Genomic DNA, 26,804 nt, shown 5'->3' with positions numbered 1-26,804 from the left:
TTTTTTTAATCATGAGAAAACTAACAAGTATTTTTGAAAAATTTAAACGCAGAATGAAATGTTATTACCAATGGCCGAAAGACCCTGAAACCTCCTGTAATGTTTATTTTAATAAGACATACAGGGGTGAACAACAAATAGAAAATTTAGAGTGATTTTTAATTTCAAATTTGTCATTCAAAAGAAACTTTTTGTTTATTCTAAGGGACTTTCGGGCCTCGGTAATAATGCAATCTCTCAGTCTGCTTTAAGTTTTTCAAAAATATTAATTAGTTTTCTCAGGATTCGAAATAAATGAATACATTTAAAAAGCATTGGAGACGAAATTTTGCGCCTATACCTTTACTTTGCGATGAAGCATATTACGACTACCAAATAAATTACTTGGAGCTTCGTTTATTGCAACAAAATTAAAAAATGTACTAAATTCGTTGATATTTTATTTTAATTATTTATTTGTTTGAATAAAATCTTAAATGAAAAACTTAAAACTAAAAGCTAGTGTCAACTGTGGATGTAGATAAATGACATGGTTTACAAAGTGAAGTAAAATTTTATTGTACCTTTTCAGCGAAAAGTTTACGTTTATAAATTCGCAAATTCTCTGTGTTATTGCGTTGCCGCTCCTGCAATACTCAGATCAGATTTATCGATGGATTCATATGTAGTTTTTTCTTCTGAACCCAAATCTGAAAACGGCATTTCGATATCTCTAACCGTCTTCGAGATAATCGACCTCAAATTCTAAAATGTGACGTCACAATCCATTTATTTTCTGCCGACACACTAAACGTCAGCCACAATCGTTGCTAATAAGTAGGCTAGTTTTTTAATCTCGATTTGTTAAGCAAAGCATAGGTTATTTACATTTGAGTTTGACACTTCGTGAATGTCAAACTAAATTTTAAATTAAGTATTAATAAAATATCAGTGACATTTGATAGTGAATTTAATTATTATATAAAATAAATTAGATGTTCAAAAATACAATTTGAGTATATTTTAAAACCAATAATTTATTTTTATTAACAGCTTTAAAAAGTTTTATCCGAGTATACGGTCTCCACTTTAATGATAAATGGACTGTTCCATTTGTTATGAAATGAAAATTGTTATTATAGTCGGTTCGCTAAACTCGACCTAACTTGTTAGTGATTTTACTAGGTAATGTTTGTATTACTATTGTTGCCAAAATCGGCAAAATTACTAATTATTTAGTACTTATTAACTATTTAGTAATTATTTTTCTTTTGGCAAAATTATTGGCTAAAATCGCTAGCCAGTTGTGTCTGAGTTTAGCGAACCGACTATATGAAATAATATTGTTTGGAATAAAAAATTATGGTCTGATATGTGCAATTACATCCTTCTAATTGAAAAAAAAAAATATTTGAAGATTTTTCTCAAATTATGGATATCAACAACATTTTCATTTATAACTCTTTTATTTTTAATTTGACGAAGAAAAGTTATTCTTCATAAAAAGCTCTTCATGTTCTAAAATTTATGATGCAACCATCATATACAAAATTTTATTAATTTTATACGAGGTATGTAAAAAATATGAATTTCGATCAAGAGTAAAGTACCTTTATAGTTCATAACATTTAAATTATAATGATATAACTGCACATTAAAACATAATTATTAATTCTAAACAACTTTTCATAATAGCAATTTTCCATATTATGAATTAAAATACGTAAATAAACAAAGATTTCGTTATGATAATGCTCGCATTTTCAGCTTGTTATTTATTTAATTTTCAGCTACATCCCTAACTTTTGCCTCGTATTATGTTTTATTTTCAAATTGTTCTGTGTTTTTAATTTATTATATTCGCTATATTAAAATTGTTTTTGTTTTGTTTTAGGTGAATTATATCAGGAAAGGAAAAGTGTATTAAACTAACTGTAAAGAAATTATAAAAAAATTTATTCTCTAGATTTGTTGTTTATATTAACATTTTGTAGTCTAAATATATACTAAATTTTATTTTATATGAAAATACATAAAATTTTAAAATATAATATTATTTAATTAATGCATATTCTCTTGATGTTGATCAACGTTTCTGAAACAAAAAAAATTATATTATTGTGCTATAATGGTTAATTTATATAAATGTCAAAATGTTTATATAAATATGATGAATAATATGGCATCAATTACTGGCCGATAAAAGCCGATCCTAATATACAGCTGGTTCCTAAACAAACTGATACGACTCTTAGTAAGATTTGATAATTTTGAGCAGTGTATGATTGGTTTGACATTATATTATATTTATTATGACAGACAAATAATAAAATAAACAAACAAAGAGCCATTTTTTTGAGGTTGAACAGAATAAGTTATCTGACAAATTTTAAGATTTGGCAGTGACAGTGACAGCATGTCTGTAAATAATAAGTATTTATCCTTCCAAATACACTGCTCAATTTTCTACAAAATACGCTTTATGGTAGGGGAGCCCAAGCGGGGATTTTTGCAGTTACTCGAGCGCGTCAGATTATCATATGGGGAGAAACCTGGTACCCTGCATATGTACCTCTACCATATATTGGCTCTTAACACAGGGGAGTTCGTTAATTGGGGCCCGAAAAAAAAATCTATCCTTAAAAAAACTCGAAATTGTCAGATTAAGATAAGGTAAGTTAAGTACATGCAAAAGAGTGTATATTTCAAAAATCTGACGATTTGAGCTGGGCGTAAGGGAATGGGCGAGTCCCAAAGTTTCACAAGAAAAAAGCGAATATTTCGCGAAATGAATGACAGATCGAAAAACTAAAAAACATGTGCTCAATATTTTTTAAAAATTTATCGAATGATACCAAACACGACTTCCGACGGAGAGGGGTGGGGGGTACATTTAATATTTTATATACGAATCCCGCGATATTTCGCGAAATGAACATCAGATCGAAAAACTGTAAAATACACTTATTTAATATTTTTAAAAAATCTATCGAATGGCACTAAACACGACCCCCACGGAGGTGGGGTGGGGGGTTACTTTAAAATCTTAAATAGGAGCCCCATTTTTTATTGCAGATTTGGATTCCTTACGAAAAAATAAGTAACTTTTCTTCGAAACATTTTTTCGAATTATGCATAGATGGCGTTATAATCGGAAAAAACGATTGTTGGAAATGGAAAATTAAATTAAAAAATGGCAAGTGCCCACTAAAATGGAAAATGTTACTTAACTTTTTTTGGTTTTAGGACCTACTCTTCACAACCCAATAGGTCTCCAAAGCGCTCGAGTGACTGCACATTTAGCATACTTTGCTCCCCTACCATTAAGAGTCATATCAGTTTTTTTTTGGAACCAGCTGTACGTTAAAATAACCAAAAAATAAAATCGGTCAGTTGACATTTAAACTGTTAAAAATCTTTACATAACGAGCCGAAAAAAATATCTATATACGCAGAGCATTCCTAGGCTTTGTACAAATAAGGGCGCTTTGGCAGCACTAATGTCGCCTTTTACCTGTTTTACCTGATCTAACCCTAACGCCGACTTTCAGGTTACCAAAGAAAACAGGTGAAAACGGCGTTATTGCTGGCAAAGCGTCTCATGTGCACAAAGCCGTAGATAAACTTTTTTCATCCTGTCTCCACTACAAATGCATGTAAGAAGTATCGCTTTAGAAATTCTTTCAGGTTAACACCAGCTCGGAATATAAAACCCAGTGGAAAAGTAGCAACACACCAAAACTATAATGAAGCCCTTTCAAACACAAAATTTTAACTAAACAAAAAATAACAAAGCATCTGTTGAAAAAGTATCATTTCTAATTTTCTGAAAGTATCTATATATCGAAAGGCTGTGAGCAGAAATAACTGAGAGTAGCCCTTTGAATGCTAATGACGCTTAAAGACGCCCTACCGTTACTACTATCAGGTATGGATGACGACTTCAGGCGTCATATATGCAGATATGCACAACATTCGTTTATGGACAAGGCGAAAACGGCGGGTTCGTTGGGAAAAATATTCCCATGATATTTTTTTGCATAATCACATTTGTCAGACATCCCAGAATAAGGTTCAAGAAGTCGCCCACGTGAAAAGTGGTCCAAATTTTTTTAACAATTTTTTTAATCAAATTGCAAAAATTAATATTTTTGGCACGGACAATTTTTTTTGGTTTTTGAACCATTCTGGATAAAAAAGGTCTCTTATAATTTTTCTCTAAAGTTGATCGCATTCGAGTTATAAGCAATTTAAAATTGAAAAAAACGAAAAATGGCGATTTTCAAGGCTTAATAACTTAGTGAAAAGTTATTATTATGAAAGTCAGAAAGTGACTAAATCAAAGTTTAATGCCCCCCCCCCCCTACAAGATCCTGAAGAAATGTTTGTCATTATTTTATTACTAAGCTGTTATTTTTAAGTAATAATAATGAGCGCCATGCACGTGTTAGGCGGCCGTAAATGCTGAGTGCGAGAGAGATGCCAGTTGGGCAGTCCAATTGTGCATCTTACTTCACTCACATTTACAGCCGCGTCAATACGATCTAACCGCCCATTGTTATTAATTAAAAATAACAGCTTAGTAATAAATTTATAACACAGACTTCTTCAGGATCATGTAGGATCTCTTCAGGCTTTAAATTTTGATTTAGTCACTTTCTAACTTTCATAATAATAATTTTTAACCGAGTTATTAAGTCTTAAAAAGGGTAATTTTCGTTTTTTTCAAATTTTAAATTGCTTATAACTCGAAAAAGATCAACTTTAGAGAAAAATTATGAGAGACCTTTCTTGCCCAAAATGGTCCAAAAAACCTAAAAAAAATTGCCCGGGCCAAAAATATTGATTTTTTCAATTTGATTAAAAATTTTTTTTTAAAATTGAACCACTTTTCACGTGGGCGACTACTAGAACCTTATTTTGGGATCTCTTACGAATGTGATTAAGCAAAAAAATCTCATGGGAATACTTTTCTCAACGGACCCGCCGTTTTCGCCTTGTCTATTAGAGGTTAGTGTTTGTTCGACTTTGACTGAAACGTGTTGTCTTTCTATTTAGTCCAGGGTAATAAGGTTTTTTCCATGACACTCGAGCAGCCAGGGTACTGAAGCGTTTTTTCGACAGGTAATACCTATGAGAACAAATTGTAACTAATTCCTGCTTAGGATCTGGCAGCCATTTTTATTTATAAACAATTTAATGTCGAAAAACGCCATTTTTTCCGTTTTTTTTTTTTCAAATCAATGGAAAACAATGTATCTTGTGGTTACACTAGTACAAAAATCTTCGAGAGAATGGAAAAACCTTTAAAATGACGTATTACAAAGGTTTATATACTTATTTATTGTTAATATAATTGAGAAAAAAGGTCTAAATTTAAAAATAATTGATTTTGCAATAACTATTGTAAAAATTAGTGTACAACTTTGAAATTTTTGTCAAATGAGGGTTCATTAGTGCTTAATACGTGACAAAAATTTCGAAGCGATTCATTCAATTGTTTATATTTTATTCAAATTGATTTTCCCAGAGAGCATTTTTTTGCAATAACATAAGTCGGAAAAACAGAATGCTAGAACCATTCTGCAGGTGTCAAATGAAAGAGCATAAGCTAAACTTTCAAACCTGTTTAAAAAATGTTAAAAAAGAGTGCATTTATTAGTAATAAATAATTATGCAAAAGTCTCGTCAATTTTTCCTTATAAACAATTTGAATAACTTTCTTGTTATAGCCGGTACAAACATTTTTTTTGTACGTTCTAAAAGATAGCATTTTTATACGAACTTAGGAAAAAATAAGTTAGACTAAGTCAATTAGGGCCAAAGTTAGCAACATTTTTTTAAAAATCCACAGCTAATTTGTTTATGATAAAAAAGAATCGAAAGTAGCGCTCTTCCATTTTCAAAGACACGAAGTATTCAGAAAAATGTATGGATTTATTTGCTATTTAAGGGAGTCGTCCATAAAGATTCAAAAATTAAGTACAAACGCGACCCGCTTGCTACCGACGAAGTAAAAGCATAAAATCCGTGCGACCTAAAATTGAAATATCAACTTTAAAATCCTACAATTTTTTGTAACTTGGGAACCAACCAATGGATTTTTTTTCTCTGATTCTGGCTTTGGTTTTAGAACTAGAACCTTTAGCCACGTAATTGTATAACTTATCACTAAGTCAGGGGAGTAATGTGTAGTGTGTGTGTTGAGTAAGTGTCTTGTTACTTTGCAAAGTCGACGTCATTGTCTTTGCAAAGAGACGCTAATTATTGTTTCCGAACGTCTGCGGTCTCTCCGGTGAGTACCGATCCCACAAGGACAGAAACTATTTTCCATTTATTAATTTATAATAAATGAAAAATTTCTGACCCTGGTAGGATTCGAACTCCCGACCTTTCGTTTCAAAGGCCAATGGATTTTAATGTTTTTTATTTTAATTTGTATGTACTTTTAGCGTACTTTACAAATATGGAGTCTGTTGATTTATAAATTATTTAATAAACAATTTAATTTGTTTAAAAAAAATTTTTTTTCAAAAAAAAATTTTTTTTTACTGTATTTTAGGTGAACAACTACAATGTTATGTATGTAATAATTAAAAATAAAAAATTGTAATAACTATATTATTACTACACTCACCGGCACAAAATTCGGCCACCCAAAATTTTTGATTAAGTTTAATAGTTTATAACTTCATTATTTGTGCTCCGATTTTTAAGATTCTTGCACCAATTTGTAGATACGTATATTGATATCGTTTCGTATTTTTCCAGTAACAAAAAAAAATTTGCTTGCATGGCATTATACAGGTGTGAATGGAAGCGTTGTATTTTCTACTAACTTTAAAAAAAAATTCTGTGGAAAAACGGAAGGGCTCATTTTGTGTCATAGTCCTGTCATTTATTATTCCAGAGACATCACTAAAATTTTGTCTTTTGAATTATTCGAGTATCTCTTTTCTTGTAAGAGCTGTATCATTTTTTGTAAGTAAAACACTGATTGACTCATAAAATAGAGGTTGGATTGATAAGATTAGAATGGCCCGCATGCAGCCCAGATCTCAATCCTGTTAAGGATTTGTGGGATGAATTAAAAAAAGTTATTCGCCGTTATCCCAGGCCTCCAGAAAATTTGGTACAGTTATGGCCTTGGTAGAGGAATATCGGACTATTCCCCAAGCAATATTAACACACCTTTATTCGATGCTAAACAGATTGCGAGAAGTCGTTGCTGCAAGAGAGGGACATACTCACTATTGAATTGTTTCGTTTTGTTGTTAATTTTGTTTTGTTGTTAATTTTGTTTTTTTTTTAATTTTAGTGCACTTGATATTTTTAATTAAATAAACCTTCAAAGCAGTGTTTTCATTTACAGCTCTTACAAAAAAAAAGATATTCGGATACTTCAAAAAATAGCTTACAAATAGATGTTTACATGTACTTTTTACAAAAAAGTAAAAAATGTCTCCACTTAATAGTAGCCGTTGTGCATACTTTCCAAATGAGTTCTTCTCACATGGAATGTTTTTTAATAGAAAATTCGTATAAATAGTTATTGTATAGGTACATTTTAAAAAATCTTCTTAATTTGTAATTGAAAAAACTTTGTATTTTTTATTCATATAAATATAAAATCTAAGACATAAAAGTGATTTGATAAACAGTGAATCACAAAATTCAAATTACTGCAACTGTAAGCAAACTTATCGTGTAAAAGTCGCACTTTGATAGAAATTTTTCTTTTATTATAAATATGATATATATACGGAGAGGGGCTAAATTATGGAATAAATTCATTTTCTCTAAAATCGACGACTTTGAAGAAAAATCCCGAAACAGGTCGATTTTTATGTTTAAATTACAATTTTTTTGGCATATATTTTGTAGTTTCGTCATCCATCTGAGCGTGATGACGTAATCTATGATTTTTTTTTAATGGGAATAGGCGTCATGTGGCACCTTATTTGAAAGGGTGTTCAATTGTCTATTCAGTAATATAAATAATAATATCCTTATTTATGCAGGGGGATCAAAATAATAATTTTTGGATTAATTTTAATTGACGCAAAAAGAAGAATGTATGTAATTTATTTAACTAATACAGTAAAATACATTGTACTGCTGTCAGTGAATAAAAAAAAATATTTCACAAATAAACATTTCCTTTCGCCTAAATTAAATCACAAACAACCTCCTTTCATTTTTAACATTTAATTTGAGCCAAAATCAATGTTTATTTGCCAAATAAACATTTTTTTTTCAATTTTCTGACAGCGATAGAAAGTATTTTGAGATAAATAAACTGTATACATTCTTCTTTTTTCGTCAATTAATTTAATTTAAAAAATTATTTTTTGGCCACCCTGTATAAATAATGATATTAATGTTTATATTACTGAATAGAGAATTGAACACCCATTCAAATTGGGTGTCACACGACCCCTATTCCTATTTAAAATAATCATCGATTACGTCATCACGCTCTGGTGGATGACGTCACTAATATGAAATATATGCCAAAACATTGTAATTTAAAAATAAAAATCGACCTGTTTCGGGATTTTTCCACAATCCTCCACTTTAGAGAAAATTAATTTTTTCCATAATTTAGCCACTCCCTGTATATATTATATATATTCATAACAATTTTTTTATCAATTATTATATACATAACATTACTTGGTAGTTGTGCACCTAAAAGACGGTAAAAAATTAAATAAATTGTTTTTTTTTTGTTTAAATAAATTAAATTGGTTATTATAATTTATGAATCAACTGACTCCATACTTGTAAAGTACGCTAAAAGTACATACAAATTAAAAAAAAACATTAAAATCCATTGGTTGGTTCCCAAGATACAAAAAACTGTAGGATTTTGAAGTTAATATTTCAATTTTAGGTCGCATGGATTTAGATACTTCATTTCTGAAGCTATATTGACGACTCCCTTGAAAAGCAAATAGAGCCAAAAATTTTTTATGAATACTTCGTGTCATTAAAAGTAAAAAAGCGCTATTTTCGATCCTTATTTATTATAAACAAATCATCTCTATATTTTTAAAAAAATGTTGCTAACTTTGGTACTAATTGACCTAGGCTAAATTATTTTGTTTTAAAGTTCGTGTAAAAATACCATCTTGCAGAATATGTAAAAAAATGTTTGTACCGGCAATAACAAGAAAGCTATTCAAATTGTTTATAAGGAAAAATTGACGAGACTTTTGCATAATTATTTATTACTAATAAATGCACCTTTTATTAATTTTTTAAACAAGTTTGAAAGTTTAGTTATGCTCTTTTATTTGACACCTGCAGAATCGTTCTAGCATTCTGTTTTTCTGACTTATTTTATTGCAAAAAATAAGCTCTCTGGGATAAACAATTTGAATAAAATATAAACAATTGAATAAATCGCTTCGAAATTTTTGTCACATATTACGCACTACAGAACCCTCATTTGACAAAAATTTCAAAGCTCTACACTAATTTTTACAATAGTTAGTACAAAATTAATTTTTTTTAAATTTAGACCTTTTTTCTCAATTATATTAACAATAAATTAGTATATCAATCTGTGTAATACGTCATTTTAAAGCTTTCTCCATACTCACGAACATGTTTGTACTAATGTAACCACAAGGTACAGTGTTTTCCATTGATTTTAGAAAAAACGGAAAAAATGCCGTTTTTCGACATTAAATTGTTTATAAATAAAAATGGCGGCCAGATCCTACGCAGGAAATAGTTACAATTTGTTCTCATAGGTATTACCTGTCGAAAAAACGCTTCAGTACCTTGGCTGCTCGAGTGTCACGAACAGGGTATATTTTTGCCTTATCACCCTGGCCTAATTAAGTAAGTAGATAAAAGTGTGTTTATAATGTCAGTTTAGATTCATGTTATGTATGAAGCAATTGAAGACCTTGGGACCAGTAGGGGACATGCAACAAAAGATTATTTTGGAGAAAACACCATTTTAAACTTATTTTCAGATCCTGAAATCCAATTTTTACATTTTTCTCGGAATTAAGGTCCACAATCGTTTTAAAATATGTTATTAAATACACAATTAAAATAACACAAAAAGGTTTATTTGACGGCTTTTGAGTTAGTGAAAATTTTTTGAAAAAATATGAGGCTTATCGCCTTTAGTACTAAAAAAATTATATTCTAAAAAATGAACTGGAGTATTTGTCATCTTCGCTTTTATTTAAAAAGGGATTTTGGTCACTTTGCTTCAGTCAATCAAACTCATCCAATTCTATTTTCCGTTTGCATGCACCGGAATGTTCCGCAGCCATGTTAATTACTACTGTGGCTTGTCTCCTTCTGTTTCAATATAAAGTAATGGTGACACAACGGGATTTACTACAGCGGCGCCATCTATGAGAAAAAAGCTGAAATTTTCTGTTTGGGACATTAATATGGTCATAGAGTGTGCGATTTCTACTTTAACTTATTTTTGACGAAATTGTGGCTTGTCTCCTTCTGGTCCCAAGGTCTTCAATTCGAGGGCCATCTAGACCAAAACACTGCAACCTAACTGAAGCGAAAAATCGAGCTAGCACCCAGGTCGCGTTAGGCATATATTTCGTCAGCAATGAAAGGGATAGTACCTACTTGACATGTGAATGAAAGAACAAATACCCGAGATGTGAAAGGAATATGTACGATACATAAAAAAGGAGACGTTGTATAACGTAAAAGTACAAGGGAATGATATTAAACTATAAGAATATAAAGTTTTGGAAGTATCGATAAAATTCAAAATTAAAACCAAAGTTGGAAATAATTTGGGCGAATATCAAGTAGGCGGTACACCCAACAAATCGGTAATAAAACAAATTTTAATAAATTTTTACAAGTAAATAATCTTATATGACTTTAGATTAGCATTAATGGTAAATGTGTTGTTTATCCATTATCCGCGGGCTTATGATATAATCAACACAAATAAACTTTTCGAAGCACTACTTAGATTATTTTTAATTTTCACCAATAAAATAATAATATTAAGTAAACGAATATTCAGGGACACCAAAAATCAAGGTATTATAGAAGGACATGTCTCAGACAGTTTTAAAATTAGCAGAGGCCTACGACAAGGTGACAAGGTGACCCTAATTTTAACTTTGACAAAATTTTACCAGAAATTAACATAAAAAAATACCAGGTTTTTTGGAAAAAGGTATATTTTAAAATACCCTAAATAAGGGTCACAATAATACAAAACGTTTTCGGATTAAGAAATCCACCATCATTGTTCTAAAAGCCTAAAATTGCATGCCTGAGCCACCAAAATGTATTGGGTAAAAACCCTTTAAATGTAAACGATTATGTTGTTTTACATATTTATATAAAATTCAAGTGATGTTAAAGATATGCCTTTCCAAAAAATTCCAACCACGTGAGAAGAGTCCTGTGTTGCCCTGGATAACATCCAGGCATATCTTTAACATCACTCGAATTTTAAATAAATATGTAAAACAACATAATCGTTTACATTCAAAGGGTTTTTACCCAATACATCTTGGTGGCTCAGGCATGCAATTTTTGGCTTTTAGAACACTGATGATGGATTTATTAATCCGAAAACGTTTTGTATTATTGTAATCCTTATTTAAGGTATTTTAAAACATACCTTTTACAAAAAACCTGGTATTTTTGTGATTTATGGTATACAGCCAGCTACAGGAAGTTTATTTTCCTCGTGGATTTAGAAATTAGCATCTACACCACAGGTTAAATATTATTCTTATAGTTGTCAATATGTAGCATGTGCGCATAATCTTATCTTAGTAACAATTAAACCCACTGAATTAAAAGAACTTTATATTAGATCAGGCAGGAATATCAGCGAACATGGAAATATTGTAAGGTAAGGCAGTGTTAAAAAGGTAAGTTGTTTTTATTATTAGGTAGCTAAGGGGGAATGAAATAGGCCTTTATTACATGAAGCCCCAGTTTATTCTAATTATTTAATTCTATTCTTTATTTGAATGTAAAAGTGCATTCTTTCATATACACTTGCAACTCAGCACTCGTACCTCTGAATTAAGGCATTTCACATTTACAAAATATTTACACAATAGTTATAAAATTACTTAATATTCCTCAAATCAAATACACAATCTTGACGCAGCGCCGTCAGAGCATAGGCGCAAAATCAAGGCCCAATGCTATTTAAATGCATTCATTTTTCCCGAATCCTGAGAAAACTAATAAGTATTTTTGAAAAATCTAAACTAATAATGAAAGATTACGTTATTACCAAGGGCCCAAAATCCCTAAGCGCCGTTAGGGCATAGGCGCAAAATCAAGGCCCAATGCTATTTAAATGCATTCATTTTTCCCGAATCCTGAGAAAACTAATAAGTATTTTTGAAAAATCTAAACTAAGAATGAAAGATTACATTATTACCAAGGGCCCAAAATCCCTAAGGATAAACAAAAAATTATTTTGAATGAAATATTTGAAATTAAAAATCACACTAAATGTTCTCTTTTTTTTTCACACCCGTAACTTAAAATTAAAATAAACGTTATAGAAAGTTAGGGACTTTCGGCCCTCGGTAATAATATTTATCTATAATCTTTCATTTGACGTTTAAGCTTTTCAAGAATACTTATTAGTTTTTTCAGGATTCGAAAAAACTTAATATATTTAAATAGCGTTAGACAGATTTTAGAAACATTTTGCGCCTACACCCTTTATATTAAATAATATTTGGTATTTTTTATTAATCTTTCTATTATAAAAGAAATCTCAATAATTAATATTCTCATTACACCATAATATGTGATTAACCCAATTAAGGATTATAATTATTTCTAAATTGTTAGACAATTCTACTACTTAGAAGTAACATTAAAAAAAGTAATTAATAAAGAGAACCAAGAAATCGTAATAGCTAAATGTAGTACAAATTCTGGGAGGTTGAGGTCCAATAAAATATCCAGAACCATAAAAATATAAATATGCATACATTAATCTGACTTACGATTCTTTACACAAACGAGTCTTGGATACTTAGTTATACCGGGAGACAAGATATGAGACTAAAATTTGATAGATGAAAACAATGGAAACTTACAATAATATTCATTTTGTTTGATTGAAAATCATTCTGGCAATTATAATTTTTTGGTTACGCGCATGAATAGGTCAATTGAAATGCATCCACACCATTCACGTAGCCGTCTTCATACGCTTCTTCTGCCATTGCTTTTGCTCTGCGTTATATTACTTATTAGGTAGTTCGTATTTTTCACCTCTCATAATTTTCCCCAACTATTCGCACCGCATTCCCTGATTTTTAGGGAATTTAAAACTTCGCATTGTTTCCTAGTTGTTCCAAAACTTGTGCGTACAATATACGAAGTTAAAAGAGAAGAATATATGGCGAAGAAAAATTAATGAATTAATGAAAAACATATATGGACAATCAAAAATAACTGTACTTCTTAAAATTCAAAGACAGAGATGGGTCGGTCATATAGCTATAATGTAGGAGGGGCCCAAATACTTATACTCACAAATAAGATAAAGACGGGTTGGACACATAGCTGTAATGAAGAAGGTTCCCAGATACTTAAATATTATTATTAACACTGGTTAAAAAGGGTGAAATAGTATGTCACCGAAGAAAAAGGATGATTTCAGTAAAAGATCCAAAATGGTTAAGAGTACAAGATTGGACCTTGGGCCTCTGAGTCTCTAAATCTACGAAATTTGATAAATCGGTACATCTGAGATGAAAAATAAGAACCCTTTGAGTCCCTTACGTTGCATGGATGTAAACATACTCTACAATCTACAAGATTAATTACCAACTAAAAACGATGGACAACTGAAGACTTACCCTTAAATATAAATTTCTCTACAATCTCCTCTCTGAAATGTATATCCTTCAGGACATAGCTTTGGAATTGTATATACTGTTGAGTTAGATTCGCATATAAGTAGCAGCAGTGTTGTAACAAAAAATACAAATATTATCATAGAATCCATACCTGAATAAAGGAATTTCGAAACTGTTTGCGTCAGTACTAATATGCATACTAATTGGCAAAAAGTTGATAGCATACATATTGACAAAATTTGGAACAAAAAGGAAACGGCTAATTTGCACAGCTTCTAAAGGTATTTTTAACATATTTGATATTGCATTATCAGAGGCGTCCTTTAAAAAATATAACAAACATTGTTTAGTTACGCATATCAGGAAACGTACTCGTATAAAACAAATATGTGTCAGATCGGGTTTTGACAGAATAAGTAATTATTTAGTTATACTACGACTAGTACGATTTTTTTTTTCATATTACATATATCATTTCCGGACTCCCTCGATGCCGTTTGGTCTATTTATTTGTTCTTGTACTCATGTCTTGATAAAGTGATATTCAGATAAAGTAAGTTATCAATCGAAGTAGCACACAAAACGACAATAAATATCGTTCCCATACCACCAGATTGACAACAGGTGGATTACTTTCTTTGGTTACAACCTCCCGAGATTTTCAAAAAGTATAAATCATACAGGATGCCGAGGAAATTAAGATGAGATAATTTTAAATAATTCACAACCCATCTGCTCAGCGTGGTAAAAGTTCCAACAAGAAAGATTCCTTAGTACTCAACAAAAGAGTAAATGAATTAAAATATATAAACATTTTCAATTTCTTTGCAATACGAAAATGCAGCAGCTGCATAATACTCTGGTGAAATCGGAGAGTGCAGGAACAGTCTATACCGGTTTCTGAGGTTGGCTTTTTCCTCCTCATCAGTAGTCCCATATCGATGGCTTAGTGTGAAAACCTCGTATCTCATTTTTTTTTTCGAAAATGACATTTTGGTGGTTTTAGTTTGAAAACCTTGTATCTCACGATTTACAACTGTTAGAAAAAATCCAAATATACCAGACTATTTTCTACAGCCGAAAAAAGAAACCGCGTACTTTGGTACTTCATTTGGAGTGTTTGTTTAAGAAATTCGACTTGGAGAAATGTTTTTTTGTGAACAACAAAAGGCAGTCCGGCATATAGAAACATTTTATAAACCTTAAATCAAAAGATTTGTACTGTATCAACCTAGTATTTGGAGGTGTGCAATAAGCTATGAAAAATGAAAACCTCGTAAATAATTATAAACACAACCTCATTTTAGATGAAAAACACGTATATCAAGATATACGAGGTTATCATAGTTACTTGGGCAAAGGCTCTATATACTGCAAGGATATTTACGTGTTTTTCATAGTTAATATTTGTATTTTCAATTTAATAGCAACATTTAACACTTTCAGCTCTGGGCCAAGATCAGAAATTTGTCTCAATGTGCTCAAATTAAAATACGTAACAGTAGTTTTTGTTTTTAGATTATATTATGCAGAAAATCAGTTTTTTGCCTCTCCTGTAAAATTGTAATTTAATGAGATACGAGGTTTTCACACTAAGCCATCGATACCCTCTTCTCTCCGATTTCCCCAGGCATCATACTTTGGGCCTTTCAGAATTGCACGGCGTGACGAATTGCGTGACGAAATGTCACGGATGTACTAGAACCATCTACCGAAAAACAAAGTAAGTTATCAATCGAAGTAGCACCGAAAACGAAAATAAATATCGTTTGCCATAACACCAGATTGACAACAGGTGAAATACTTTCTTTGGTTACAACCTCCCGAGATTTTCAAAAATTATGAATCATACAGGATGCCGACGAAATTAAGATGAGAGAATTTTAAATAATTCACAACCCATCGCGTTTCCCAACCAAACCAACAAACCTCATTTCTTATTATATTTCTCAAGTTTATTGCAGGCATTGATCTCTATATTTTACGTTGTATCTTTCTAAATTCTTCGAATGGAGAAGAATAAGTTTTGGTTAGGCTGCAATCGGAAAAATATCCTAATAGTTTTGTTAAATTCGAGAAATTTTCAGTGTGACTTATCTTCTCTTTGTGCAATTATTGATTTCACATTATTGCTTACCATATTTTTTTAACTTCGTATGTTAATAATGGTGTCTTTAATAGTTATTAGTTTAATAAATTAATAGTGGGCTCAAAGAATCTTCTCTTCTTATCTCAGCGTCAACTTCATTTGCATCGGTAGCTTTTCTTCTCTTTTGGATTTATTGTTATATTTTCATCTAAATGAAGTCCCTCAGTTTAATCATATGCATATGATGATATAGCTTCTTTAGTCACTCAAACATAAAGTAACACACTAAAAAAAGTGGGTAATACATTTTCAATTGTAATTTTTATTAGATTGAAGCTTTGCTTTGCACCAGAACGTGTTCTTTTATGAAATGTGTAAGTCTATTGAATATAATAGACCAATTTCTCTGATTGTTGTTGACTTCCTTAAATCATTTGACACAGTGGACACAGTCACTATTGTAAAAGCTCTATCAGAATGCAGAATAGACCACAGGTATGCGAATATTATTTGAAATATATACGCAAATGTGACAACTGTAAACCTTCATTGCATGACTCAGAAAATAAAAACTGTAGACGGAGAGGCAGCGCTAAAAATATCTTTAAATTTACTAAAGCTAAATTTTTCACAGTTGATTACTGTGATTATGTAGAGAAACATACTGCGGTCGTTCAAGCGAAACGTAGAACAGGGGTTACTGAGAGGGTATCAAAGTTGCTTTCCTACGAAGGTAATTAAAACCATTTAGGTACTATGGCTGAAAGTAAGTACACACATTCTAAATTGAATATAAATAAAAGTTATTATAGTCGGTCAGCTATATGGCGGGACAGAGCCGGTCGGTCGGCCCCAATGAATGTACAGGGTTATTCACTATATTTTGACCAACTTGTAAACAGCTTTATTTACAGAATTAGAAAAAAATGTAAAATACAAAAGTTATTAGATTTTTTAATTATGATTTTTTGACATATATATCGTACTAGTGACGTCATCCATTTGGGCGTGATGACGTAATCGACTATTTTTTTAAATGAGAATAGGGGTCGTGTGCTAGCTCATTTGAAAGGTTATTCAATTACAGTACTATAAACATTAAGATCATTTATACAGGGTGTCAAAAAAACTTTGGAATTATTAATTAAACAATTAATTTAATTTAAGATTTTTTGGGCACCCTGTATAATTAAACATGTTAATGTTTATATTACTGAATAGGGATTTGAATAACCTTTCAAATGAGTTAGCACTCGACCCCTATCCCCATTTAAAAAATAGTCGATTACGTCATCACGCCCATATGGAGGACGTTACTAGTACGATATTTATGTCAAAAAATCATAATTTAAAATAGAATAACTTTTGTATTTTACATTTTTTTTCTAATTCTATAAATAAAGCAGTTTACAAGGGGGTCAAAATATAGTGAATAACCCTGTACATTCAGTGGGGCCGACCGACCGGCTCTGTCCCGTCATATAGCTGACCGACTATAATAACTTTTATTATAATCAATTTAGAAGGTGTGTACTGATTTTATGTAGGTCCAGACGAAATACCTGCGGAATTACTGAAATATCTAGCTAGACGATGAACCCAGTACTACTGGATCTGTTAATTAAAGTATATAAAACCGGAAAAATCCCTCAGGAATTGTTGGTGTCCACCTTTGTAACAATATCAAGAACAATATATGCCAAAGATTGTTCGGACTATAGGACAATATCACTAATAAACGATACCCTCAAAATATTTCTAAAGGTGATTCACGGAAGATTATACAGAAAGCTAGAATATAATAGAGATGATACCCAATTTGGGTTCCGCAAAGGACTTGGCACAAGAGAGGCATTGTTTGCATTTAATGTCCTCTCTCAAAGATGCTTAGATATAAACCTATCTAGTCATCGACTTCGAAAAAGCGTTCGACAGGGTCCGACATGAAAAACTAATAGAATTATTGAAAAACAGAGATATAGACAGACGAGATTTAAGAATCATCATCAATTTGTATTGGAATCAAAAGGCCAATATAAAGATAGAAGAAAAAAAATCCGAGAATATTGATATAAAAAGAGGAGTAAGACAGGGTTGTGTTCTGTCGCCGCTACTGTTTAACCTGCACTTCTTCTTTACGTGCTATCTCCGCGACGAAGGTTGGCAATCATCATTGCTATTCTCACATTTGACACTACAGCCCAAAAGAGTTCAGTTGAGCTGCATCCAAACCATTCTCTGAGATTTCTCAGCCAGGACATTTTTCTCCTACCTATCCGCCTTTCTTGAATCTTTCCATTAATAATTAACCTGTACAGTGAGGCCATATTTCAGGAAGCGATAGCGGAGCTAAGTGATGGAATTTCTACAAACGGAAGAATAGTAAATAGCATAAGATTCGCTGATGACACGGTTATAATGGCAGACACCCTGGAATCGCTACAAGAATTGCTAAATAGAATTAACGATTATTGCATTCGATACGGACTAAAAATAAACAAGAAAAAAACTAAATTTATGATTGTCTCAAACACAAAATATGGAAATGAAAGGTTAATGACAAAGCAAACCCAAATAGGAATAGTTAAGACATACAAATATCTGGGAACCTGGGGTAATGACAAAAATGACCAAAGCAAAGAAATTAAAGTCCGAATTGAAACTGCAAAGCAAGCAATTATAAAAATGAAGACACTGCTTACAACCAAAGACCTTCAGTTGCCTCTCAGATTGAGGGCTGTAAGATGTTACATATTTTCTATATTGCTATACGGAATGGAAGATTGGCCATGGAAGAGGCAACACATAAGAAGAACAGAAGCGTTTGAAATGTGGTGTTACAGTTACAGAAGGATATTGAAAATTCAGTGGGTTCAAACGATTAACAATGTTGAAGTGCTACGACATTTACATAAGGAGTTAGAAATTATGAAAAGTATAAAAACTAGAAAACTGGAATATTTGGGTCACATTAGCAGAGGAGAAAAATAAGAGTTGCTGAGAATTATTATGCAAGGAAGGATCCAAGGAAGAAGAAGCATAGGAAGAAGAAGCATCTCCTGGCTAAGGAACCTTAGAGAATGGTTTAACTGTAGTTCATTACAACTATTCAGAGCAGCAGCCAACAAAGTCACCATAGCCATTATGATATCCAACCTCCGATAGGAGAGGGAACTTTAAGAAAAAGAATAATTTTGAAATAGCCAAACTGACTTCTAGTTTGTTTTTATTAATAATGATAAAAAATAATAATAATAATAATAATATAATAATAAAGCAATTATTGCTATATTGGCTGCATATAATACCTATTTAATTTGAAAACTGCTGGCGACATCTTTTAAGTATCGAAAGCACGATATAAATAGAAAACTAATATTTTCAAAGGCGAATAAAATATAAGAATAAACATAAGATTTGGTATAATATAAACCATAAATTTAATGAATAGCGTTTTTATTCTTAATTAAAATAATATTTAACTAATTTCCAGATCGAAATTAGTAAATTCACCAACTCGCCACCTATTGCAAATATCTCCAACTAAGTATGAGGTTCATTTTTATCAATCAATATATTAACTTACGTATAGATTCCTTTTATTTCGTTTTATAATTTTACAATTTTCAACAATAGAACGACCTAAGTTGGTGATTAATTTCACCTCAAAATGATTAGTTTCTTTATTATACAGGGTTCAGTAAAATATAAAATATTAATAACTGAAGATTACATGAGTTAGAATACACCAATTTGATTAAATTTACCTTACACCTGGGTTGAAAGGTGGTCCTTCCCCTACCACTTAAAATATTCTTGTCCCAGACATTGTATAAAATATAAAAAATATACCTAATAGTCACATATAAGCCCGATCAAAGAACAATCTGACCCAAAAAAAAAATAAAGAAAGGATGAAAATTTGGGAATAGGTAGTTGAAATTGTCTCTTATTATATAAGAAAAAGGTTACAATTCTACATCCCCTCCATTTAAAAAAAATGAAGGGGAATACACCCCTCTCGAAGATAAAAAAAATACATTCAAATTAAGACCGAAATTGGATAAAATGACTAATTCTAAACAACTTTTCTTCTATAGAATTTTTTCACTAAGTCAATACTTTTCGAGTTATTTGTGAGTGAATATGTTCATGATTAACAAAATAAAACATGTTTTTGGACGGTTTTTCGGAGATAACTCAAAAAGTAAGTATTTTAGCGAAAAAAATATTCTTAGCAAAAATATAACCCATAAAAAATTGACAAAAATGGTATATACATGAGGTCTATAGACCCAGTAGAAGCAGAGTTGCAGCTAATGAAAGGTAGGTTCTTCTTCGTCAAATTCCCAATCAAATATTTCAATGTGAAATAACCCAAAAACGGAGCAGCTTTGGGGAAAAATTCATTTTAAATTTTTTAAAGTGTTTAAAAAAAGGTTTACTTTTGTTTTTTAAAAAAACCTGTAATGTTAAAAGTAAGTGAATTACGCTCAAAATATTGTTGGTCCCTTTTATCCTTTGGTAAAAAAATCGCGAAAATCACCCCCTAATTAGCATAACATATAAATGTTAACATTATCACTTCACAAGTTACTTTGTCTGTGTATTATTTATATGATCTGTAAGTTTCATCTGTTCAAAGTTCTTCGTTTTGAAAAAGCTGAAGTTAAAATGGCTTGAACGAGTAATTAATCACGAGTTAAGTAAATTTTGAACAACCATAGCATAACCAATTTTTGTCTAAAAAGGAAGAAAAAATCAAAAATATTCAGAAAAGCAAAACGTATATTTTATTACTGTTTGAGATTTTTGGTATTCCTAATTGTTTTTAAGTTAATTTCATAAACAACTACGATTTTTTTCAAAATTAAAAAAAAATTTTAATTTAAACCCAATTTTTTTCAAAACTGAGCACTTTGAACCAATGAAACTTATAGATAATATAAACAATACATAATTAAAGTAACTTGTAAAGCGGTAACGATTAATTTTATTTGAGAAGCTAATTAAGGGGTGATTTTCGCCATTGTTTTAACAATAAATAAAAGGGACCAACCATATTTTGAGCGTAACTCACTTACTTTTAATGTTAGAAGTTTTTTTTAAAACAAAAATAAACCTTTTTTAAACACTTTAAAAAAGTTGTAATTAATTGTCTCCGAAAAGTGCTCCGTTTTTTGGTTATTTCACATTGAAATATTCAATTTGGAATTTGACGAAGGAAAACCTACTTTTCATTAGCTACAACTCTGCTTCTATTGGGTCTGCAGACGACACGCATACACAATTTTTTTCTATTTTTTATAAGCTATATTTTTACTACAAATATTTTTTGGCTAAATTACTTACTTTTTGAGTTATCTCCGAAAAACAGTCCAAAAACATTTTTTTTTTGGTTAAAAAGAACACATTCACTCGCAAATAACTCGAAAAGTATTGGCTTAGTAAAAAACTATATAGAACAAAAGTCACTTAGAATTGGTCATTTTATCCAATTCCGGACTTATTTTAAACGTATATTTTTTCACCCCGGAGAAAAAATTTTTCAGCCCTTATTTTCCAATTTTTTTAAAATGGAGGGGATGTAGAATTGTAAACTTTTTCTTATATAATAATAGACAATTTTAACTACCTATTCCCAAATTTTCATCGTTCCTTTATTTTCTTGGAGGTTTTCGTAAAATTTTGCGTTTATGATCGGGCTAATAAGCATAAGGTTGGGATGGAGCAAGCGCTGAATGTATGATGAATGTAGTTATATCAAAATTCAGCCTGGTCGACACTAAAACCTCATTCTGATACAGTAGGGACAGTTCTGTAGGGACCAAAGACCAATAGAGTGGTCCCCTCTATTTTTGTAGCTCTGAACTTGATTCTTAATAATCTTAACAGTTGTGATTGATTTTTCCAAAAATACTCAAAAAAATTTAGCTGACTAAAAAAATTATAACGGTAAAGAAAATTTGTTGCAAAACTTTTAGTTGTTTTTATTTATAACTTTATTGATTTTATTTTACGAGAAAAAATAACAAAAATAAAGTTGTAGACAATTTAATTTGCTATAAATATCCTATAAAATTTTCCGTAGGCTTGCCAGTTTACGAGATAAAGCGCAATAACTCTTTACACCCCTTTTTTTTTCAAGATGGAGAGCAGCGGAGAAGCACATAAAAAAATAAAATTGCATTCTCTGAAAAATTCAACCCTTAGTGTAACTTTTTAATGCACTATTTATGACAAGTACAGATTTTCGTTAGAGTATTAGATATTCGTTAAGTAAGAAACTCGCCTCAGCTTGCTATGCAATACGATCTGTCTCAAGGGAACTTAATTTAGCATCTTCTCAAATAACGTATTTTTCGTTGTTCGAGTCTCATCTTCGATATGGTCTTCCTTTTTGGGGTTCTAGTACAGCTGCTCAATTTGATGTCATTTTTAGATTGCAAAAGAGAGCAATAAGATATTTGTTTGGCCTCAGAAGATCTACACATTGCAGAAGTTACTTCAGAGATCACGAAATTTTAACACTTCCATCTTTATATATTCTAGAAACGGTTTGTTTAATTCGTAAACACCTTCATGTCTTTCCATCAAGGCCCAATCATCTTTACTCCACCAGAAATTCAATCTTTGATATTTATTTACCGATTCCATCCACTGAGTTAGTAAAGAAATCTATATTATATTCCGCAAAGAAACTGTACAATCATCTTCCGTTACAACTTAAATCTGCAACATCTTTCCCTAAGTTCCGAAAAATGACAAAAGACCATATTATTCAATAGAAGAATTTCTTAATGAATAACTAAGAAAATTGGGTTATTATTATCAGTGGAAAAATATTTACGTAAAATATTTTATAATTAAAAAATCTATACTGTACAATTGCCTAGATCAAGACAAAGTATGGTATACCAAAATGCGCTGGCGAATGCACCCGTATACAAGCCAATAAAAAGAAGAAGAAGAAGAAGGAAATAGTAGCCTCGTATTTGCTAGCTAATGTATGACTACTTGTGTATGTGTTATAGTCAAAGCCCGAATTTCAGGCACTCCTAGGTTTGACTAGGCCATCCTCAGATCTGACTGACGGTCTTAGTCAAAGCCCGAAATAAATTACAGTCTCGGCCTTTGACTTGTCAAACCTAGGAGAGACTAAGTTGGTCAGGCAAAGGTCGAAATTTAATTTTATGAAATCGGGGTTTGTAATTTATTAGATAAAGTTTAATAAAACGTCATTTTTTAATTTTAATGTTTACATTTTTACATTGTCGTAATTAAAATAAAAAAATTAGTGTTTATTCTCACATGTTGAGACATTATGGCATTTAGAGTCGCACAATACGTTAGATTTTAGATCTTTACATTTGCATTATTTTGAAGAGCATTTCTTATTGCAGTAGCATTTTACAAAGCCTTGTAATCCAAATTTAGAATCTTTCGTACTAATTTCTCTTAGAGACAGCTTAACGTCTGAAACATCTTCGAAATTAAGAAAATTTCTTGAAAAAAGTGTGTTTATTGTTTCGTATTTCGTACCAACTCTATATAAACCGTCAATAATTAGTGTTTTATCTTGTATGATACCCAAAATATTTCGAGCATCTCCTTTGGCTGTATCAAAGCTAGGGATCGGTAGTGTTACAGTTTTTCCGATCGAAATTAGAGGAATTTTTTTTCACTTAATTGTTCCATAGCATTACGTGGGTTAAAGACCTTCAATCGCCTTTCTTTTATTTATTTTAATCTTTTCTGTGTGTGCACAAAGCCTGCATGTAACTTTTCTTTTAAAACCTTCATAGTATTCACCAAGTGTGCTGTCAGCGTATACAACATATACCACCAGACTACAAATTATGCACGTATGTGCGTCATAGCTCTCATTTTGGCAAATACAACAAACCACATCTGAAAAAGTAATCTGAATTGTTTGACAATTTTCTTCCTCTTCTAGTGACGACGGTCCAGGGCTTCGTTAGTTTTATGGTGATACTTAGTTTTTTCTCAGATTGCAATATCTTAATGTTGTTCTGAAGCTATTTCCTTGTGGCATTTTTATGATTAATTATTTATATGGGAAATAAGCCACAATTAAAATGAAAAAAATAATTTTATTAACGTTTCGACGCCCAAATCGGGTGCCGTTGTCAAAATACAAAATATTACTGATTATTTCCTTATAAATAATTAATCATTGCAATATCTTCTTTCACAGTTGACGATAAATCAATTTGACGGTTTATATAGAGCTGGTACGAAATAAGGAAAAATAAACACACTTTTTCAAGAAATAAAAATAAGAGAATGCAAAGAGAATTTACTTAATTTCGAAGATATTCTAGACATCAAGCTGTCTCTAAGAGAAATTAGTACAAAAGATTCTAAATTTGGAGGACAAGGCTTTATAAAATGCTACTGCAATAAGAAATGCTCTTCAAAATTATGTAAGTGTAAAAGGTCTAACGTATTGTGCAAATCTAAATGCCATAATGCCTCAACATGTAAGAATAAACACTAATTTTTTCATTTTAATTACGAAAATATAAAAATAATAAACATTAAAATTAAAAAATGACGTTTTATTAAAATTAATCTAACAAATTACGACATTTTAATAGCTGATCGGGGTTTGACTAGTCAATCCCCGATGTTATAAAACTGAATTTCGACCTTTGCCTGACCAACTTAGTCTCTCCTAAATTTGACTAGTCAAAAGCCGAAACTGTAATTTATTTCGGGCTTTGACTAAGACCGTCAGTCGGACCTGAGGATTGCCTAGTCAAACCTAGGAGTGCCTGAAATTCGGGCTTTGACTATAACATATGTACTAAAAACCCTGCGTAATTGATTTGGCATAACTGGGCCAATAAAAATAATAAGTGAAAAATTGATAAATTCAAACTTTTCACATAACAGTCTTCGAGTCTTGAATACTCAAAGGTTCAGAAAATATTCTTTATTAATAAAGTTGATATAAAATACAGGGTGTAGCAAAAATACAGGTCATAAATTAAATCACATATTCTGGGACCAAAAATAGTTCGATTGAACCTAACTTACCTTAGTACAAATATGCACACAAAACAAGTTACAGCCCTTTGAAGTTACAAAATGAAAATGGATTTTTTCCGATATATCGAAAAGTATTAGAGATTTTTTAATGAAAATGGACATGTGGCATTCTTATGGCATGAACATCCTAAAAAGAAATTACATTGAAATTTGTGCCGCGCATAAAAATTTTATGGGGGTTTGGTTCCCTTAAACCCCCCCAAACTTTTATGTGCGTCCCAATTAAATTACTTTTGTAGTACCATTAGTAAAACACAATGTTTTAAAACTTGTTTGCCTCTTAGTAATTTTTCGATAAACCAGTTTTAATCGAGATGCGGCTTTTTTTTAATATGTTTACATACAAATTTTATGGGGGTTTTGTGCCTTTAAACCCTCCAAATGTTTGTGTACATTCCAATTAAACTATTATTGCTGTACCATTAGTTAAACACAGTGTTTTTAAAACTTTTTTGCCTCTTAGTATTCTGCAGATAAGGCACATTTTATCGAGATGTGGCTTCTTTTTTAATATGGCTCAAAGTATACCTCAAACTGTAATTTATAAATAAATTTTCATATTATTACAAAGTCGCTAAAATCGTACTTAACAGTACACAAATATGTGGTGGATTTGACAAAATATTCAAAATATCTCAAAAAAACTAACTTTTCGAAAAAGTACTAAGAGGCAAAAAAGTTTTAAAAACATTGTCTTTAACTAATTGTGCCACAATGATAATTTAATTGGAACGTACACAAAGTTTGGGGGGGTTTAAGGGAACAAAAACCCCATAAAATTTTTATGGGGTACACAAATTTCACTATAATTTTTTTCAGATGTTCCTATCAGAAGAATGTCACATGTTCGTTTTCAACAAGAAACCTCAAACAGTGTTCGATCTATTGAAAAAAATCGATTTTTTTTTTGTAACTTCAAAGGGCTGTAACTTTTTTTAGGTACACATTTGTACTAAGGTAAGTTAGGTTCAATCGAACCATTTTTGGCCCCAGAATATGTGATTTAATTAATGACCTGTATTTTTGTTACACCCTGTATATAACAGTATCAAAATTCTTACCTTAAGAATAAACCACCCTACATCTTCCTCTGACCATTTTTAGTCCGTCGCCACAAAGTCTAAAGGGTATAACCATAGCATTTGACTCTTGAACAACAACAGCCAAAACTACCAATAAAACAAAAAACATAACAACACGTAGCGAAATCATTTTAACTTATTTCACTTCTTCAGCTTCTCGTTCGTTGTGTATATTAAGTTTAGATAAGATATTGCTTATAATAATTGATATGAAAGAACAATCATCTCACTTATATTTATCTCCTAAAATGGGTGCAACTAATACGGAAGTGGCAAACCTAAAGGAAAAAATTCAAGAGTTAGTCATATGCGCGTTCACTGGTCTATACGACATTGCTTAAGTGTTTTCTGGTGAATAATTCATTCATCGTCAATCGATTTCAGTCTTTTGTTCTGAGTCATGATTACGTAAGCGGGCATCCTTGATTTATCACAATAGAGGTAGTTTTATCAGAATTTACTGTAATTATAGTTGTATGTAAGCCTATGGTCATATCGTGTTTCAATTATTAGCAATAGTTAGTCGAAAACAATTTTATGCTGCCAGGATGTGCCAAACCATTAATTTTCTTTTGTTATGCCTGAACTATGGAGTACCTACATCAAAAATGTTTATAATGAAACTGATGTATATAACTGATTATAGAGAGTTAATCAGAACAACGAAATTAACCAAAGTTGTGTTTTTTAAATGGAACATACAGTATAGTAATCCATTTT

General features: G+C 31.0%; 1 long non-coding RNA gene across 1 annotated transcript; it reads right to left on the bottom strand.

Annotated features, from left to right (window-relative positions):
- Positions 1–1,918: 1,918 nt before the first annotated feature.
- On the bottom strand, positions 1,919–26,492 carry LOC114334736 (uncharacterized). Its single transcript, XR_007698647.1, has 2 exons — positions 26,064–26,492; positions 1,919–2,074 (listed from the first exon to the last, which is right to left on the bottom strand). It is a non-coding gene; the product is annotated as an uncharacterized LOC114334736 (long non-coding RNA).
- Positions 26,493–26,804: the final 312 nt, after the last annotated feature.

The sequence above is a fragment of the Diabrotica virgifera genome, chromosome 1 (assembly GCF_917563875.1).
Source record: "Diabrotica virgifera virgifera chromosome 1, PGI_DIABVI_V3a".
Classification (NCBI taxonomy): domain Eukaryota; kingdom Metazoa; phylum Arthropoda; class Insecta; order Coleoptera; family Chrysomelidae; genus Diabrotica; species Diabrotica virgifera.
The sequence above is the reverse complement of the archived record's forward strand: the minus strand, read 5'-3'. Positions and strand labels throughout refer to the sequence as shown.